Source organism: Camelus bactrianus, chromosome 5, assembly GCF_048773025.1.
Source record: "Camelus bactrianus isolate YW-2024 breed Bactrian camel chromosome 5, ASM4877302v1, whole genome shotgun sequence".
NCBI classification, from domain to species: Eukaryota; Metazoa; Chordata; class Mammalia; order Artiodactyla; family Camelidae; genus Camelus; species Camelus bactrianus.
The window spans coordinates 77216132-77235052 of NC_133543.1; the positions used below are offsets into that span (position 1 = coordinate 77216132).

General features: G+C 36.4%; 1 protein-coding gene across 1 annotated transcript in view; it reads right to left on the reverse strand.

The window, feature by feature from the left end:
• Positions 1 to 18921, reverse strand: part of FAM117B (family with sequence similarity 117 member B) — a 59255-nt gene that overhangs the window by 38699 nt on the left and 1635 nt on the right. The window lies entirely within an intron of this gene.

The window sequence follows — 18921 nt, forward strand, 5'->3', positions numbered from 1 at the left end:
ACACACACTTTTTCTCTCTCTCTTAAAATGTCTCTGGAAAGAAATATAAAAAAACTAATGACAATGGCTGCCTCCAGAAAGGGGAACTGGATGGCTGGCAGACAGAAAGGTGCAAGGAAGATACTTCACTGTCTTTCCAAGTATATCTTTTAAATTTGACATGTGAACTTATTACCTATGTTTTAAAAATTCATATTCTTAGATTCAATGACTATATATCTAGGCATATAAACAGAATAATAAAATGTGGGAAATGGCTTTAAATTCAAAGCTCTTCATTACATTTGCAATAGTAAAAATCATAAATAATATGTCCAAAATTAGAGATTAAGGAAACTGATGGGAAATACATAATGGAATATTTAAGATATTAAAAATTGTGTTTTGAAATGATAAACTTACATGAGAACTTACTTATAATCTGTTAAGGGAAATTAAAGGAAAAAAACGTGTTTCCATAATTTAGTTCTAATTTCGTATCTTCTTCAGTTACTTCCATGTTTCTTCCTCAGTTAACTTCTCCATTACATTTTTTCAACTCAAGTGGTTGCTGATGTATCATCAGGTTTTTTCCACTATGTTTAATTTTTGGGTAGTTTCTATTGCTATGTCTTCAAGTTCACTGACCTTTTCCTCATCAGATAAAAAAATGCCGGTATCTACTGTTAATCCCAATCAGCGAATTTTTCATTTCATTTATTCTAGTGCTCATCTTTACAAATTCCATTCAGTTTTTAATATTTTCATTTCCTTCTCATGACATTCCTATTTTCCTTTAAATCTTTGAGCATTCTGAGCATGTTTATAATGCCCCTTTTAAAGTTTCTGTCTGCTAATTCTACCACCTTTGTTATTCTTAGACTGTTTTTACTGCCTTAAGCTTTCTGCTGGTATTCACGTTTTCCTGATTCTAGTAATTTTTTATTGGATGTACAATAGTGGAAGGACGTACAATATAGGAAGTACACAGTGTTACACTTTTAAATGTCTGGATTTTGTTATCCTCCTTTAAAGATTGTTGCACTTTGTTTTGAAAGTCAGTTAAGTAGCCTGTGGATCAGCTTGATCTTTGAAGTTTGATATATGTTTCAGGACAGGTGGGGGTAGACTTTAGTAAAGCCCGCCTACTAAACAGCCCTACTCCTAAGTCATGGACATTTTGGGGTTTCTACTGAACATCCTGGATGATCAAAAAGGTCTCATCATTCTGTATGGTCAGTGCTTGAGCAACTCTCCAACTCTGGAAATTAGCCAACTTATGGCTCCCCAGTCAATCTTGCCCAATCTCATAGTTTCATTCTGCACACACACATTCTTTACACGCTTTAGCAAAAGCTAAAGGAAACCCCTATGCATATTTCTAGAAGTTTTTTTTGTACTCAACTCCCTCTTCTCTGAAACCCTGACCAGCAATTTTCAGCCACTTCAACCTCTCTGAACTATAATCTCTATCTCATCAATTAAACAAGACATCATGCCCTGACCAAGATTCCCCCTGCCATGGTCTGAAGTGTGTCTACTAGCAATAACCCAGGATAATTATAGCACTCACCTTACCCGTTTCCTTTTTCTCAGGAATCACATTCCCACACTGTCTATTGTCGAATACCTAAAAATAGCTGCTTGATATCCTTTGTCCAAGTTTCTAATTGTTTATCATAGGAGATTAAGTCCAGAGACTTCTCCACATCACCGGAAGTCACTTCATGTCCAAGTAATCATATTTTAAACTCAAGTGACTCTTGATATATCATCCATAATTATAAACAAATCTTTTGCTTTGTGAGTTGTTTCATGCACAGAGCAGTTTTGACACATAAGAAATTATATAATCAGGAAAAGTGAAAATGAAAAATAATGAGAAAAAAATGAAATACCTAAATAAAACTAACATTTATTGAGTAACTAATATATATCGGGCATTGTGCTAATTGCTCTCCATGCATTACTTCATTTAAACTACACAATGGTAAAGTAAGTGCTATCAAGGGAAGGCCATGTCTAGAATTAACTGATTTCATCAGGTGGCACCACTGTACTATAAAGATTTGAATCATAGTATTCTGAGGTAGAGATTACTCAGTTCATTAATTCAATAAATCTTTATTAAGCAACTTTTAGGTACTGGTGGTAGAGTAGTAAGTACAAAAGTCAAAATGCACAGTCTTTAGGAATTTATCATCATTATTGTCATCCTCCAGATGAGGAAACAGATTTAGAAAGTTAAGTAACTTGTTACCATTACACAATAAAAGGCAGAGCCAAGACTTGAGCGTAGATCTCTTTAAAACTAGACTCTGAGCAAGATCTAAACTACTACATTAGAAGGCCTCTCACTGAAGTCTCAAACTAGTGAGAAATATAGAAAATTAAGTAATACAACATAATATGATAAATACCAGAAGAGTGGTAGTCCACAGCATTAAGAGAAGGACTCACAGGCACCCCACGTATTTTGCTGTAAGGATCAAGAATAAATCTGCTGGCACCTGCAGCACTATGCTCAGAAATCCCCTTAGCTAGATTACCCAGTTCATTAGACACAGTCCTTACTTTCCACGCTACTAATGTCGAGTGTTGCTACGTTTTCTGCCTCAACATAACAAGGATCCCCCTTCTACAGTCTTGACAATACCTTTCTCATTTCCTTTTGAGCTCTCACCCACAGCTTCCTCAAAGTCCAAACGTCTAGTCTGCTCAAGGAAATTTCTCCATCATCACTGACAAAATTTTCCAACCTCTACCCACTGCCTGGTTCCAAAATGACTCCCGTATTTTTACATATTTGTTATGGCAGCATCCCACTTGGAAGTGCCAAAATGTGTTGCGTAACAAATTACTCCAAAACTTAAGCAGCTTAACAAAACATTTATTATCTCACTTATTCTATGGGTCAGAAATCCAGGTGTGATTTAACTGGGTGTCTCTGACTCAGAGTCTCTCACAAGGATGCAATCAAGGGATCAGCTGGGGTTTCCAAGGCTCAAAAAGAGGAAGATCTGCTTCCAAGCTCATTTGGCTAATGGGAAACTTCAGGTCCTTGCCGTTACTGTTGCGAGAGACATCAGTTTCTTGTCACTTGAGCCTCTCCATAGGACCACTTAAATATAGCAAGTTGGTACCCCAAAAAACTGAGACAGCAAGTGAGTGTGGGAGAGCAAGACACAAGTGACAATCTTTTGGTAACCAAATCTCAGAAGTGCATGCCATCACTTTTGCTGTGTTCTTTTGCTAGAATTGAGTCACTAGGTCTAGCTCACACTCAGGGTGAGGGTATTATACAAGGGCAGGAACACCAGGAAGTGGAGCCATCTCAGAGGCTGCCTACTTACAAGAGGTCTGACCACGGTACTAGTGATCACAAATGAGGGATACCCAAGGGGAGGGGAATGCAGAGAAGAGCAGAGATTTGGGGGGGGGGGCAGGGAGTGACACTTAACCCAACTTTTAAAAATGGGAATTTGACAATGAGGGAGCAGGACAGGGAATATTAAAATAGCAATAAAAGAATGGTGAAATACAGCTCTAGGAACTAAATGTAGCCTATAATGGCCAAAACAGACCAGAGAATGTCTTGAATGCTAAGCCAAGAATTTTGTATTGTGTCTTGAAGGCAATAAGGGAAATGACAAATTCAGATTTGCATTTCAGAAGAAATTTCTTGAAAACAGTATGGATGTAAAACAACCGAGTCAGGAAGATCTATCAAATGGCTACTGCAATAATCCAAGTGGGCAAGGCAACTAGAATCAAGAACATGCAATATTACAGAGCAACTCAAGAGGTCAGCAGTACTGGGTCCTCTTAGAAGCGTCTGTGTTCTGTGTTCATGTTGAAAAGAAGGGGACAGAAGTTTAGCAGAATGGATAGAGTATGGAGTTTGAAATTATCCAGATTCTGTTCAAATCCAACTCCATCCACTGTACTGCCACCTGGTTAAGTTTCCTTAACTGCTCAAAACCTCTCTTAGTACATCTGTAAAGTAAATAAGGTTGCTGTGAGGATCAAATGAGAATGCTTATGTACAAAGCCGGGACATAGTAAATAGCTCCTAGCATTATTATGACTTCCCCAAGTTTCAGGCTTAGGCAACTAGGATATAATTAGTTCAGTTTCAAACCCACTGAGCTTCATACAGCTGTAGAATATTAAATTGAGACTAAACAGGCAATTTTATATATTAGTGTGTGCACAGGGGTGTGTCTAGAGTTCTGTGCCAGGAGAAATTTAGAAGTAACTGTGTATAAACAGGTTAAAGTTATTGGTGCATCAGCTGATGAAGCTTAAGAGAAGTGGATACTGAAAGAAATTCTGGGAAACAAACATTCAGGGACCTGGAGAGAAGCAGAAGTTTAGGAAAGAGCCTGCCTCTGGATTGCTATGAAGATCAACTAGGAAAAAATACATAAAATCCCTAGCAGGTAGAGGACACTGTACTCCCTTTCAAGAGCCATGTCAATAAAGTCAACAGGCAGAAATCACACTGAATAGTCTGAGGTATGAATAGGAAGTGAGACGTTAGACATAACCCTCTAAAGAAGATTCCTCATGAAGGGATAGAAAGTAAAAGATTTAAGAAATTGGGTAGAAGGACTAATTGGTCTTTAACTCATCAAGCAGGCACTAGCAACTTTTTTACACTAAATTCAAGTCCAAAACAAACAGTAAAAGAAAATGCTTTGTAGTGAAGCAAGGACTTGGCCCTCTAGCATTCACAACATAAGCCAGCTGTAACCAAAGTTCATGCCACCTTAGTTCCTAAGTATGCCACAGCCCCTTTCTGGGCCCCCAATGCAGTCTTACATTTTTCTTGCAAGCAATTAAAAAAAAAAAACTAAAATAAGCAGATCCTTTTGCAACCAATAAACACTTGTATCAGTCTTCAAAGAGTGACAATAAAGGAAAAAAATACAAAAAGTAAACAGAATTTAATTTATGTTTCATATTTTAAAAGGTACTTGGAATTTTAATATCAATCAGTACACGTATTATGTTGTACTTGTTAATATCCACACCACCAGCTGCAGTTTCCGTAGTGTAGTGGTTATCACGTTCACCTAACACACCACTAGCTTCAACTCTCTATCCCTCGCTTAAGACGTAAATTTAAAACTGCCTGCCGTAAATGTCTAGAGAGGTGAGCTACAAAGCAATTCTAAACTTATCATTTCTATTACCTTCTCTATTCATCCTCCTGTGTTGCCTGCCTTCCATGACATTCATCCAATAAACATTTACTGAGTAACTATTATAGATGCAGGAGCAAACAAGGGAAAAGTCTCTGCTATTGGAAAACATATCTAACAGGGAAAGTGAGACCATAAAACCAACAAAGAATATTTTAGGTGCTAATAATAAAGAAAAAGTAGGGCAGAGAAGCATGCTCTATGAGGCTGCCATTTTATATGGAAGTTAAGGAAGGCCTTTCTGGTGGGGTGACATTTGACTAGAGACCTTTGAACAGACATAGGAGACAGGAAAGAGTATCTAAGGAGTGACCCAACTGGAGAGAGGAGCAACTGAAAAAGCCCTGAGGTAGAAGCACTACTGGCCTCCCGAAATTACATAACCTTTTCCTCTCCTGTAAACCTTCTCAAACCAAAACTGTCAGGTTCACCAATACAATACCTTTCTAATCACTCCTTCCTTTCCATACCCATTACACTACCGTCCTAATTTCAGGTTTCATCACTTTTTGCTTTGACATTTGCATCAACCTAGTCTGCCTTCAGCTTCTCCCTCCCTCCATCCCATTCTATACTCTGCTACCATTTGTTCATATTACTACTTTCCTCAAAAGTTTCCAATGATTCTACAATACACAATGAAGAGAATCGATAATCTTAATCTGGCACTTGAAAACGTCTCCAAATTTCCCCAAGCCTTTATTTCCTATTCCTAGTGCTTCCAGAAAGAGCCAGTAGAATACTGTCATTAAAACAGAGGCTCTGTCAGACTCTCTGGACTAAAAACCTTGATCTGTCATTTACTAGATGTATGACTTTGCGTATGTTACATCTCTGTGCTTTCAGTTTCCCCATTTTACAAATGGGGATAATTATGATTTTTAAGACTTTTAAGTCTCTTTTTAAGACTTTTTAAAGTGTCTTTTTAAGGCTGATTTTTAAGTCTCTTAAGACCTTTGTGAAGATTGTTTTAAAAATCTATGCAGAGTACTTGGAATCATCCCTGATATATTATATTTTATAATAATTTCCAATATTAACCTACATATATACCTCTCCTGCCACTTTTTTAAAAGCAGCACCAAATATTTTTATAGATGTACATATATGTATATGAGAGCAGAGAAAAGGTATGGATGGATACAAGCTGTAGTACTAAAAGCAGTTTCCTCCCAGAAGGGGCCCAGAACTGGAGCTCAGATCATGAGATGGGAAGGAGGCGCCAGCTTTATGGGTTATACATTAAATGTATGACTAAAATTAATAAACACTTATGTTTAATGCATTTAAACAGAGGCCATGGTTCTGAATTCATGGTAGTTTTTTTTTTTTACATTGTGTAATTTCTTAGTCAACAGATACTAAAAAGACATTCGTTAATCCATGTTGAGGCACAATGCATTCAATATCTTATGCACTCAATAAACACTTATTAAATTATGATACATCTACATATGGAATACAATTTCAATAAAATTAGTGAAGTTTACCCTATATAAGTTATATCTCAAAAAAGGTTAAAATATAGTTCTTCCAAAAAGGAGGTAGCTCTGTGTATAAAAACTCTCTAATAATAAAAATAGGTATAACTCTACAATATGATATCATTCCACTAAATTTGTCAAAAGTTTATAAAATATATGCATGTGAGGTGATATGTGTATCACCACATAAAAATTCTGAAAGAACATCCAAAAAACTTAATACTGGTTATGGAGAGGAATATTTACTTTTCATTTTAAATCCTTCTGAAAGGCATAAACTTTTTTTAAGTTAGGCAGATGTATTATTTTTATTTTTTAAAGTTTATTTTAAAAAATTAAAATATTTTATTTTAAAAAATTTAATTAAAAAATTAAAAGAAACCAAAATACATCAAGCTCTATGCTTATTTACATATCCCTAGTGGAACAGGCAGGTTGCAAACTGCAATCAGAAGCCTAATGAGTCTTAAGAAAGGAAAAGTACAGATTGCTCCAGAATCTTATGAAACAGAAGCATTATCAAGCTGAGAGCTGACGAATGAGCATGAATTAACTGGAGGCAGAAGGAGCTCTTCAAGCTAAGGAACTTAAGGCAGAGAAGGGTATTTTTGCTCAAGAAATCAAACATGGTCAATATGGCCAGGCCATAGAGGGAGAGAGGGAGGGAGGGAGGGAGAGAGAAGGAGGGAGGGAGGGAGGGAGAGGAGGAGGGGGAGAGGGAGAGAGAGAGAGAGAGAAAGAGAGAATGAATGGCCAACTTCCTTTCTTCTTATCCTGATTGAAGGACTACCTATCTTAACACACAGTTCAAGTATCATCTCCAAGAAAGTTTCCTCAATTTTCTGGGCCAAATATATTTCTTCTACATTCCCACTGGACTGAGTACACACCTGAGCACTTGCCACACAATCTACTGAACTCATCTCTTTGTCTCTCACACTAGCCTATAAGATCCTTAAGGAAGGAGTCCCATCTCCATCATCTTATCTATGGTGTACAGCAGGGGTCAGTAAACTATGACTCATAAGCTATCTAGCTAAGATTGGGTATTTACATTTCTAGAAAGTTGGGCGAAAAAACAAAACAATATTTTGTGACATGAAAATAATATACAATTCAAATTTCAGCGTCTGTCAATAAAGTTTTATTAGAACACAGTCATATTAACTTACATGTCATCTATAGCTACTTTCTTGCTACAATAACAAAGACTATATATGGCTCACAAGTCTAAAATATTTACTATCTGGCCCATTCCAGAAATGGTTTACCTACTCCTAGTAAGCCTAATGCCTGGCATAGAGTCCCTGAGCTTTCTTTATAGTCTTCTTAACACCTCAGTAATTTGAAAATTGACTGGAGTAGAGAACATCAGAATTTCTAAGATAGTAGAAATGTTTAATATTATAATTTCCTATTTAGAATATAAAATACCTATTGTTTTCACAGAACAGTCTCCTATAGAAACTAAAACTCTCTGAAAGTCTTGACAGCTTATACTTCCTTAACATAATTATAAACATTTTCTATTTTGAAGGGAACATGTTTCATTTAAAGTAAGATTTGATGTTGAAGTCACCTAAAAAGAACATAAAAATGTATCCTGAGCTAAGGCCTCATGTTTAACATGCCCTCTCCTACTGGCTGCTTTCCTCATTTTTTCAGCTGAAACTGAGAAGGATTTTCATTTATACTGGACAAAATGAGGTGTTCAATTACTCAGCATTGTGTGTTTGAAAATGGTAAGCAAGCAGGCCCCCTTTATCTACACTTTCCTATTATGAAACTAATGCAAATCTTATTTTTTTATTTTAAAAATTATTTATTTATTTATTTCATCTTTTTTCAGGGGGGATGGAGGGGGAGGTAATTAGGTTTATTCATCTATTTATTGAATGGAGGTACTGGGGCTTGAACCCAGGACCTCATGCATGCTAGACACACACTCTACCACTGAGTTATACCCTTCCCCCTCAACTCTTATTTTTAAAAGAAATTTTAGATTGGATTAGAGAACATACTTGAATCTATGAAAATTTGTAAAATTTTATATGAAACTGCACTTTTAATCATGTAGAATAAATTAGCTACTGGAAAAAAACATTTTGAAAACTTAAACACTATGTGAAGCCAAAACTGGTCAAAAATGAAATTAAGAAATTCTGCTGCATTTCTTTTCTGGATGCCAAATTGACTCAGGTAAGAATCTTCCATTTGGTGAGTAACTAAGTAACTGCTCTTTATTTTTACTGTTTGTGATCTATCAATAAAGAAAACAGTAATTAATTGTATACTTGGAGACCAGTATTAAAACTAATGAAATCCTGCAGCTGAGTGAAAATTCTTCATTGCCAAATGGGTCAGAGACAGTGCCTTCCTTCTGGTTAGGCTTGAGCCATGTGACTGGTTCTGGCCATGCACTATAACTGACGTAACAAGTCCAAACCAGACACAAGAGCAGGTGTCCCTTCTCCATGCATTCTCCTGTCTACATGGTAGACCGAAAGGACTCAGCGGAATTTCAACTTGGGTCTCTGAGCCTTTGGGTGGAGGAAACCTCTCCTAGCAAGCCACCAAACCTACAACGGCCATGATAAACCTTTGTTGTTTTAAGTCACTGAAATTTCTGGGGTTGTATTTCAGCAGACTGTTAACTACCATAAGCATACCAAATGAGCTGAACTGGGGCGGGAGGTAAGTGTAGGTACTTTTGTGGTTCTAGCAATACACGAGAATTTTAGTGAAAACTCAAAAGAAAAACCCAACTATTTTGAGGATATGCAGTTATCTTTCACCATTTACAGATGAATCAAACAATGTCCTACCCATATTCATTCACAGACACCATGAAGAGCACTTGGACAGTTCTCTGGACAATTCGTCCCTCTCTGCCTAAGAACTTTCTCTAACTGAAGGAGCACGCACAACTAGGCAGCAGGGCAAGCAGAAAGTGGCTGGGAGTTAACATCCCTAAAAGCTTCAACCACTGAGGGGCAAGAGGTGGTGGGTAAATACTCTAGCATCCTCATCTCCTCAGGGAGACAATTCTGAGCCATGTTCCACATGATCTATCAGAAGTGCTTAGTAGGAATGGGCTCTTCCCACTGTGGTATACTTCTTATTAATGCATTCTTATGGGCTCTTGCCCCTTTCCTGTCTCTTCACTACCTCCTCAATGTCCCTTCCTAGAACCAACCAAACAAATCCTTGTCTCTGGATCTTCTTTTGAACAAACCCAAGCTAAAATACCATATAACATTAACTTTCAAAACTGTGTCTTTATAATCTACAAGAGTACAATTTTCCTATCAATATGACGAGTTATGTGAAAAGCAATTAATAACTCATTAAATTATTTGTCTGGCTCTTTGCATATCAAACTGAAGATCACAATTATCTTAGATTTAGAAATGAGGAGAAAGACGTAGTTTTAAGTTTTCAAAATTAGTAAAGCATTGGCATATGTGGTAAGTTTATTTGAAGCACTGAATACAAGAAATCAAACTTCAAAATTCAAACACCAAGGAAGAGCTACTATCTTCGCTTGTCTTGTACACACCCTCCCCCATCCCTTCTCTTCTTTTTGTAACAGACTCTGGTCCCTGAATACTGTGTGTAAATGACCCAGATTTAGTTAATAACAATACCTCATCCTTCTGGGTGCAGTAACTGATTCTAGAACGGGCACACAACCTAACACAGTCCTTCCCTGGAATTTTTCTAGCTGGAATTAGTGGGAAAGAAGCTTTCTTGCCTCATGGGTCTTGTAGATGAAAAAAAGTCTGTATTGGTCTCTGGTCTTGTTCCCTGCTACATAGAACAAGTCCTTGCACTAGAAAGAATGCTCCTTGAGCACATAAGAGTCCGTCTTATTTCATCACTTGTCCCTCTAGCAACTAAAATCGTGTCAAGCACACAACAGGTATTCAATAAATACCTGATGATTTGAGACAGCAGGACAGAATGAAGCTAACAGACAGACACAGATGAAAAATTAAATAATTATGAGAATGTATCCTGAAACCATTTCATCTTCATGGACAGATCTATCCAAGCTCTTGGTTATTCAGAACTTCACCACTTCTACTGTCATTCTAGTTACTTTAAGATAGGTTATCATTTATAACCAAGAGCCTAGAAAAATATTACTTCAAGCAAACAAAGGAAAAATTCAAAAAATTGGACAAAGCAAATTGGTGCTTTAATATTCTTCATCTTTGACCCAATAAACCACTCAAAGATAAGGATTCCAAAGAAAAAAATAGCAGTAGTCATCTAGAATTTTTTTTCTGACAGATGATTTAAGGAAACACTTTCACAATGACATGCCTGAAAATTCCATTTGAAACAATGTGAGGAACATTTCTCTTTGCTATGTTTCTTCTTGGCCAAAATATCTCCAAGGATATTTTTTATAATTTAAGCTTGACTCAGTTAACAAAGTAATTTTCAAAAAATAATCTGGAGAATTTCAGGGGAAAACATCTTCCAGTTTACTGCTCCTCAAAAATAAACAAACTTGATCCTCTCTTGATTATTTATTTCGCAAAGCTGATTTCTTAAACTGTACTTCTGGCAATAAAAACAGATTTCCATAGGTAAAAAAAAAATTCAGATTGCACACTATGTGGGACTGGCAAGCCTGTTGGCAAGTAAGCAGACCCATCCACACTGATGTTACATGACTGATATAGAAAAGTATGTATTTTTCAGGAATTAAATTTTTTTATTCTAGAATCACCACTGCTTTATTTTTGAAATTTCTAACATCACAGTGTAATACTTGTGTTTACCAAATCAAGAAGTGGGTTTAAAAGGCTGAAAAATATTTCTCCTTCAAATGCTGTTTTCCAAACTGTTTTACCAATTTTCCCAGATCACTCCATCCACTGATTTATCAGTGTATTTATTTTCTATGCTCCCCTTAAGAATAAAGGCAATCCTATATCAGGTGGTCTTAGAGGCACACTAGACACTCCTCAAACTAGAAGAAAAAGGGAGGAACTTCTAGGATACATCATGCTGTATTTTTGTGTTCTTTTAAACCAGCTTAGTATGATACCTATTCGTAACAGGTATTCAATGTTGGCTAAATATGTAAGTAATATTACATAATACTATGACAAGATTTTAAAAACATAGGCCTCAAAACTAAATAGACATAAGTCAAAATCCCACATTTAGTAACTCTCTAAAGTACTAAATTACTTAACTTTCTGGGCCTGGGTATTCTCATTTATGAAATGGAACAGATACAGTCTAATTTCAAGGTATGCAGCCATTTTAATTTTTTTTAGGGGGGAGGTAATTAGGTTTATTGATTTCTTTTGGTGGAGATACCAAGGATTGAACCCAGGACCTTGTGCATGCTAGGCATGCACTACCACTGAGCTACACCCTCCCCCTTCAAGGTATGCATCCAACGCATGAGGCATGAATTCAAATATTACTCTCTTTCCTTTCCTTTGTAAACAATTATTACTATCATGCCCAATTTCTTAAAGGCAAATTGTGAAGATATATACATACAAACATATATACAATCTGTACTGTTTTCATTGTGTATAGATATACACAAGCACTCTAACATACAGGGAAGAGGCCAAAGAATTGATTACATGATTTCTACATTTTACCTGATGTAAATGAAAAGTTAAGTATGTCTATTGTAATTCTCATAGCAAACAACAACAAAAATCTATACAGAGTCAAAAAGCAATATATAAATTAAAATAGATAACTAAAAACACAGTCAAGTAATCTAAAAGATGGTAGATAAGAGAGAATGAAATAAAAAACAGTAGGGAAAAATAGAGAACAAATAATAAAATAGCAAATCTATATTTAAATATAATAATTTCACTAAATGTAAAGAGTCTAAACACGTTAATTAAAAGAGAGATCAGACTAGATTTAAAAAAAAAGACTCAACTGTATGCTGTCTGTTAGAAATGTCCTTCAAATACAATATAGATAGGATGGAAATACAGAATAACATAGAAAGGATGGAAAAAATAGATCATACAAACACTAATCAAAGTAGACTTCAGAATAAGAAAATAACCAGAGCTAAAAGAAAATGCATAATGATAAAAAGGTCAATTCCAGAAAGACGTAATAATGTTTAAATGGTTCTGCAAATTAAAAAAAAAAATACACAAAGCAAAAACTAAGAGAAATAAAAGAAAAACCCACTATTACATTTGAAGAATTCAACTCTCTCTCAGTAACTGATAGAAACATGTAGAAAATCAGCAAGAGTACAGAAGACCGAAAAACCACCATCAATTTTACCTGACATTTATGGAACATTCCACACAACAACTGTAGAATACATTACAAGGACACATGAAACATTTGTTAAGGTAGATCGTATCCTGGTACATAAAACAAACCTTAACAAATTTAAAAGAAATGAACTCATAGAAAGCATGTTCTCTGACATGGAATCAAACAAAAAATCAGTAAGGGAAAGCTATCTGGAAAACCGTCAAATACTTAGAAATTTTAAAAAATCCTTCTAAATAATCCATAAGACAAAAAACTTCAAGGAAACTAGAAAACATCTTGAATGAATTAAAATGAAAATACAACATATCAAATTTTGTGGGATGCAACTGAACAACTGCTTAGAGAAAAACAGACAGCATTAAATGCTTCTGTTGCAAAAGGTCCCAAATCAATAATTCAAGCTTCCATCCGAGAAACTAGAATAAGAGCAAACTAAATCCAAAGCAGGTGGAACAAAGAAAATAGATAGGAGCAAAAATCAATGAAACAAAACAAACAAGGTTAATGAAACCAAAAGCTGATTCTTGGACAAGATCTATAAAAATGATAAACTTCTAGTCAGACTGTCTATGAAAAAAAAAAGACCCAAATTTATATCAGTATGTTATTTAGAAGTATGCAGGTAAAAACCAGAAGAAACCACTTAAAGGTGAAAGTGGTTATCTCCAGGGGGCAAGAAGTGGGAGTGGAGACAGATGTGGCAGAGGAACATTTTATCTGATTGTAAGTTTAGTGCTTTTTGATATTTTAAATTATGTACACGTACTTTGGTCATAATAAAATTTTAAATTTTAAATACAGTACTTGACAAACATACTATTTTTTTCTTCAAGTAGTTTGTAGATCGAAGCAGCTTACTATCTCAACTTCGTTTCCATCTGTTGCTGAGTTATCTACCATCTTCATCCACCCTTACCTCCTCTCCATCCTCAGGGAAAGAAGTGTCCTGGGTTGTTTCTGAGATTTCCAGACTACACTATGTGCTGGATCCCGCTGCCTCTCACATTTTCCATGACCTTGCTCCATCTATTTTTTCCTGCTCTTGAACTTGCAATCTTTTAATCTCCTGTGAATCCTTTCCCTAAGTCTATAAAACATGCTTCAGTTTTCCCCATTCTATAAATAAACAAATGAACTTTAGCTCAACTCTTCATCCTTTTTTGTCACTTTCCTTCCTGTGACATACGAGTAATTTATACTCCGTAAGAGTAATTTATAATCATTACCTGTTTCCTCACCCACCACTAATCCGATTTGTGCTCCCAACATGTTACTCAAAGATCAGCAAATTGACGGTAATGCCAAATTGGCAAAAGCCTCTTCTCCAGGCTCAGCCTACTTGTTATCGTCACAGAATCTAAAAATCTTTACCATTTCCTTAAAATCTAATCTTTCTTTTGGCTTTCTCAACACTATTCTACCATCTTTCCTTCCGCCACATTCTCAGGCTTCCTCACTAGCATTTCTTTTTACCCTTAAAATGCTTGTTTTCTCCCAGAGTTCTAACCTCAGCATTCTCCTATCATCTTATCCATCCTAGTGAGCAGTCTTTTCAAGAATCCCTGACATGCAAATACCTAGCATGAAGTACAGGTTAAATGAATGTTTACTGAGCTGAAATAAATGAGTCCCAACTTTTTGCCTCCAGTTCAAACTGTACCCCCAAAATCTAAAACTGTATTTCCCAGAATTTAGAAAATTATTTGGATTTCCTGAGAGCACAAACTTAGAATGTCCAGAACTGAGCTCATTTTTCTCTTCCCAAACTGGCATTCCCCACTGTGTTGCTTCTCTCAATTAGTACCACTATCCAAAGGATTATCCTCAACAACCCCTTTCTCAATGCCTACATCCAACAGGTTACCAAATCCAAGTCTCCTCAATCTCCGTGCTTGCCATTCCCACTGCCACTGCCACTGCCACCTAAATTCATGTGCTCAATGCCTTTGTGAGGTCACTCTCCTACAGTCTCTCCCATCTCAAATTCATAGCCTACTCATTCTAAATATTTATCAACTCTATGCATTCCAAGAATGTAAATACTATTTATATTATAAATTAACTTTTAATGCCTAAACTCTTGGATGAGGATGATAAAGATGATATGAAAACAGCTAATATCAAGAGATTCCTTCCCATACCCACACAGAGATTACAAAGATTTTATCCTTCTAACAATCCTCTATTGTAAAACAGTTGAAAAATGAGGGGTTAGGGCCACCAACTCTCTGTATAGTAGAAAATCTGCATGTAACTTTAGAGTTGGCCCTCCGGTTCCACAATTCCACATCTGCAGATTCAACAAACTTCAGATTATGTAGTACTATATAGTACAACAACTGAAAAAAATCCACATATAAGTGGTCCAGGGCAATTCAAATCTGTTTTTTTCAAGGGTCAACTGTACTATTAGTTAGCAGCCCCTTCTTACAGGTGAAATGAATTTGCCTAAACAGCTATTAAGTGGTGATGCCAAGCTTTGAACCCTGACAGTCTGGCTCCAAAAGTATTATCTATGGAATACATTCTAATTCTTACATTCTATTCAAGGTCATTCTGAAAACTTACCTTTCTACTCTCTTTTTCAACTGCCTGCCTTCTTTACTCCCCCAATGTCCTATACTCCACATGTTAAGACATACAACTGAATACGATATATATATATTTTTTCACACCTCTATGATCCAACTGTAAAGTTTGGTTCCTCTCTTTCCAACCCAAATCAAAAGCCATCTCCTCTGACAGAAACTCTATACCCATTCCCTTCAGAATTACTCAGTCCTCTAAGAGCCCAAAGCACTCTTATATACCTATGTACCTGTCTTACATGGCTGATTTGTGAGTCTCTGGAATTCCCTCTTTACGTCCTTGTATTGCACAATTACTAACACACAGAGCAGTTCAAAGTTGAAAAAAATTGAACTTAATTCAATATAAATTCTACTGGCCAAGACGCTGAACTAATAGTAAGGTTCTACCTGCCTCGTCTTCAATGTTTGTAAAATACAGATATTATAAACAGAAAGGATTCCTCTGAAATTGTGAAATTAGCAGCAATCCTCCAAATGCTACAGAAACACTGAACTGGGGTTTTTTTTTTTTTTTGAAGTACCGTCAGTTACAATGTGTCAATTTCTGGTGTACAGCACAATGTCCCAGTCATGTGTATATATATATATATACATATACACATACAATCATTTTCATATTCTTTTTCATTAAAGGTTATTACAAGATATTGAACATAGTTTCCTGTGCTATACAATAGAAACTTTTTTAAAATCTATTTTTAGATATAGAGAAACACTGAATTCTTAAAGCTGTGTACTTCACAAAATACTAGAAAGCAGAAGCCTAACATGTTGCAAATATGAAGTTCTGGTACCCTACTTCCTAATTATTAGTCCAGAGAAGTCCATCTTTTGTGGCTGTTCTGGCCACTCCCCAATCTCAATAAACAAACAAATTCATACACAACAGAATGTATCCAAAGTAAGGGAAAAATCAGCAAAAACACAACCTGGTATCAGCCAGCCAGACCGCAAAGATAACTTTTATACATACTGTACTAGTGCCCGTTTCTCTAATGAGTTTTCAAACTATTTTCCTTTTGTGCTTCCAGTGACTCTTCTTCAAATTTAGAGTTCAGCAAAATCAAAGTGGGTGGGGGAGCTTTCAAGGTCTGGAGTAGGGTCTGGGCACCTGCATTTTCAACAAGGACCCTAAGTGATTTCTGATACAGATGAACCACAGACCATACCATGATAAACTGTTCTGGATGTTCTCTTCAACTTGAAATTTCATACAACCATGAAAACTAAGCTTACACTAGCAATTTATGTTATATCCACTAAAACTGGAAGCAAAACTAGTAGGATACATAACAGTTAACTTTTAAACTGAGGTACTGTACAGAGCATTTTACTGCTTTCTTTCATTTAATCCTCACCACCATATGAAGCAGATATTATCATCACCCATTTTACAGATGAGAAAGTTATGGGTGAGAAAGTTATTCACTTCCCCATATCACATGGCTTCTAAGTGGTGGAACACAGATATTAAACCCAGACTGTCTACCCAAAGCCTACGCTCCTAACCTCTGGGTTATGCTGCCTCTCTATTTGTAATATATCTATTTGTATTGAGTAAGACAAAGTCAGGTAAAGGAAGTTAGGCACAAAAACCTCATCTTCCTCACCATTTTATCTATAGTCAACACTGATGCCTAGTTACCTTCTCTAAGCATACCTCAGTTCCTAATGACAAACCGCTTCACCATGGAGATGGCAGGCACTAAAGGTAGGAAGTTTAAAATATCTGTCAGGGATGGGTTCTGGATTACCTTATAGTAGTCAAGAGAAGGAAGTTCTGGATCAGCCAATGACTGGCTCAAACCCGGGGGGAATAAAGCAACTGGATAGGGAGCTGACTGAAAACCCCTCTAAAGATCCCGAGACTTTAAACAGGGACTTTCAGATACTGGATTTCTAACAAAGATTAGGACATCCAATTCATCTGACAGACATCTGGCAGCGTACAGCCTGATCTAGATGGACCCTGGAATTTGAGTCACATGAGTTTTACTTGTAAGATAGACACCTGCCCTCTACCAATAAGGATTTCTACATTTCACTGAAGCTGCAAACTGGCAGTAATTTCCCTTTAATCAAAAAGGGAGTAGAGTGATTAAAAAGACTTTTTCCCTTTTCTCTCCTTCCAGATTTAGTCTGAGAAAAACAGCAAATGGTCTAGTTTGTGCTATGCAGATTTAAAATCAGAAAATACTCTGTCCCACTCTGCATGGAAGTTCACCAGAGTGAAACAAGAACACATTCCTGAAAAGGAAGCTATCAGACATCCACTTCAGAGAAATTTAATAACAGATGGTATTCCTTTTCTCACCTAGGTGAGAGTGCTGCATTAGAGGAAAAAGAGAGGTTTTGTTTTTTGATTGTTTGTTTGTTTTTGTTTTTGAGGGGAGAAGTGAAAGGGCTAACGAGAAGGGTTAATTTTATAGTGTGAATACTCTATGGAATGTATGTGAGGTAAAGAAGCTTTGGGAAACATGAAGCGTGGGCACATGAGGAGCCTGAGATCCCAGCAAATAGAGCCCTTCTAGAGATCAGAAGAAAAGAGCACCTTCCTCCACATATTGCCAATATTTAATTTACCCAGTTCCCATCAGGTTGCTGCTCTTCTTTAAAGTCCAAACAGTTGAGAAGGTAGCCTGATTCTGTCATCAGACTGGGGTCACCACTCCCTCCTCCATCTCTACTGCTCACTTAAATAGCTTTCCTTCCCTTCCACTTGCCATACTATGCTGGCTCCAGAAGGCTGAAGGCAAACTGAAGCAATTAGGTTCACCAGATACCTCTAAGACTTGCTTCAAAAATTTAGCACATGTAATTTTAGCACTTCATATATTTCCCAGATTCTATGTTACACATCATGAAGCTACCTCCTTGATATAAAAGACATGGTTTTGGAGTACCACCCAGCAGAGTTCAAATATTCACTCTACCACTTGTTACATAACTTCTCTAAAACCTGTAAGAGTGAAAATGAGACCATGTATCACCCACCATAAGTAGGAGCTCAGTTAAGTAATAGCTATTATGGGGGGGGGGGTTCTAACAAAGTTTTTTAAAAAGCACTTTCCTTTTTTCAAAAGGTTTTAAACAGTACTCTTGTTCTATTCAGAAAACACTATTGATCATTTTTCAGGGCAATTCTCACCCAAAAAAGTATCCATTGTCTAAAATCTTTGACAAAATAAATAGTAAAGTTTCATCCTACTCCCTGCATTTCTGAATGAATCCTTGAAACCACTTCATCTGCTTTTTTGGTTAGGAAATACTGTACTAAGCTCCCTGAAATACCCAATCATTCTGCCTGAAAGTTTCTACGAGAAATTCCTCAGACAGGGGAAAACAAAGATATACGTTGGCAGTTAATAC